Source organism: Wasmannia auropunctata, unplaced genomic scaffold (genome assembly GCF_000956235.1).
Source record: "Wasmannia auropunctata unplaced genomic scaffold, wasmannia.A_1.0 LD336054.1, whole genome shotgun sequence".
NCBI classification, from domain to species: Eukaryota; Metazoa; Arthropoda; class Insecta; order Hymenoptera; family Formicidae; genus Wasmannia; species Wasmannia auropunctata.
Genome location: NW_012026836.1, coordinates 171,379 through 174,263, shown reverse-complemented (window position 1 = coordinate 174,263; position 2,885 = coordinate 171,379). Strand labels below are relative to the sequence as shown.

At 20.2% G+C, this 2,885-nt stretch overlaps 1 long non-coding RNA gene across 1 annotated transcript; it reads left to right on the top strand.

Moving 5' to 3' along the window:
* Nucleotides 1–592: 592 nt before the first annotated feature.
* Nucleotides 593–793, top strand: LOC105450899. The gene is made up of 2 exons (XR_974507.1): nucleotides 593–669; nucleotides 755–793. It is a non-coding gene; the product is annotated as an uncharacterized LOC105450899 (long non-coding RNA).
* The last annotated feature ends 2,092 nt before the right edge of the window (nucleotides 794–2,885 follow it).

Here is a 2,885-nt window from a genome sequence, read left to right as displayed (position 1 = left end):
TATATATATATATATATAAACATGTTTATCATATGACTAAAATTTGAATTATAAATTTAAATTATATAAATATAAATCATTATTTGTTTACATGTATTATATAACAAATTTAAATTATTTGTGATATCTTTTGTAATATTTTGTTGTATATTTTTTATAGTTTTAGTCATGTATAATAGTTACCTAAAGACTAATTTTGCATTTGAGCATCAGAATCAATTAAATAAATTTATTAGTTATGGATTATTGAATGAATAATTTAAATTTATAATTTTAATTTTAGTCGTATAATACGAATTAATATTTTGATTATTTTTGCAATAATCCATAACTAATAAATTTATTTAATTGATTCTGATGCACAAATGCAAAATTAGTCTTTACGTAACCGCATGACTAAAACTATAAAAAATATACAATGAAATATTACAAAAGATATCACAAATAATTTAAATTTGTTATATAATATACATGTAAACAAATAATGATTTATATTTATAATAATACTTTGTAATACTTTGTTGCACTAATTCAAATTAATTTGTTTTTCTAGGTTTGAAAAAGATCTTGCTATGAAGACTGGTTGGATGGATAAAATTAAATTAATAAAAGGTTTTACATTAGCCGCGCAAGCTTTCGGTAGTGCAATAATATTCATACCTTTATCTGGTAACGTTAAATATTATTTTGTTATAATTTCTTATATGAATGGGGAAATTGGATAATTTAAAATATTAAATTTTTTCTTTTCTAGGTAAAATATTGAATAAATTAGGATATGGTTACACCTTTACTTTGTCTCTCGTATTTTACGCACTTTGGTTAGGTTTAATATCTGTAATACCAATACTATAGTGGATAATTTTAATAGAATTTTTAATGATGGGACCAACATTTGCTCTTTCCTACACAACAACAGTAGCGTACGCAATATTTACACAATATTTTATTTTTTTTAAATAAAAAATAAACTAAAATTAATATGTTTAAAAATATGTTATATCGATAAAATATAATTTTGAATTCGAATCTCAATCTTTAGCATAGCTGGAAGCTGCCGCGTAACTATTTGAATAAATATAGGAAATATAAACAAATATAGATAGATGAATAAATATAGATAAATAGGTAGATACAAATGAATAAAAATAGATGAATAGATATAATTTAATATAGGTAAATATCGATAGATATGGTTAGATGGATAGGTATGAATAAATGTAAGTGGATTAATAAATCTAATATATTTTTTATTTTTCACAAATTTCTATTATACTATACATATTTATATTATTTACATATTATATACATATTTATATTATAATTTAATACATATTTATATTATTTTACTTTATTGATTCAATATATTTCTTAATTTTTAATTACCAATTTTAGTATTTAATTTTTGTTTTTAGAATGCTTATATAAATTAGTATTTATAAATTACCACATAATTTAATATATTTATTATATAATTAAATTTATATAATATACTTTATGTTATTATGCGTAAAAAACAAAGAAATTGTAAATTAAACTTGTTTAACATAGAAAATTAATCATGTGGAATATAATATATAATAGATTATAATATATAATAGATCTTGTTTTATAATTTAATACTTTTAGCATTTTATTAATATAATAAATTTATAACATAATTTTATTTAAATTTTTAACTTTCTAAATGAAGTAAATGTTATTATATTATTTTTTGTTTTCTGCGTAATATCATCAAGTTTATTAAGTAAATTTAATTATATATAATAAATATATTAAATTACATGATAATTTACATAAATAATAATTTATATAAATACTCTAAAAATAGAAATTAGATATTAAAATTGATACGTTTAAAAGTTACAAAATATACAAGTAATATAAAATAATATAAATATATGTTAAAATTAAATGTGTTATAACAGAAATATGCATAAAATAAAAAATATAATATTATTCCTTACTTTCTGTTAATAATGATATTAATTGTGTTATCAAATATACATACACAGTCGAATCTTCTGGTTGAACATTTTCCAACATATTATCAGATGAAACTTCAATTTCTTCAAGTTTATCATCTTGATTAGGAATCGAAATATTATGTGATTTCTTGGATAAATCATTTGTTTCAAGACTTTTCTCTTTTAAACATTGAGCTATATCTAAAATTATTTGATAAACAATATTATATTTTTTATTATATTATACATATTATTTATCCAAAAATGTTTAATTAAATCAACATGAAATTAAAATCTCTTTTAAATATTAAGCTATATCTCAAATCATTTGATAAACAATATTATATTTCTCATTATATTATTCATATTATTTATCCAAAAATGTTTAATTAAATCAACATGAAATTAATATTAATCGATGTCAATTCAACCAATTATTTTTGACTGAATAATTTTATTATTACTAATATTAACATTAATATTATTTTAATTAGATATTAATATAATTTTTATAATACTTTTACCTTGTTTTCCTTTTGAAACTTTCTTAGACATATTTCTTTTCGTTTTATTTATTTCTTAATACCTTTTATTCCTCTTGAAAAACGTTGTACGTTTAATACATTTAATTATATTTATATGTTTCTATGTACAGAGATGTTTTGTTTTATGAATTTTACGCATTTGTTTCAAGTTAGTTTTTTCGATCATAAACTATGTGTATATATAAATGTTGGCGCACTTATCGTGATACGATCCCATGACTACTGTTTATATTCTGGCGCCCTTAAGCGCTCCTGGTTCTAAACGCTCTAGTGACATCGCAGATGTCGCCCTATAGGCGGAACAGGCGCCTAACTACTTCCGGTTACCGTCCTCACACGATCCGTCGAGATCTCACGCGTTGAAAGTTGTATT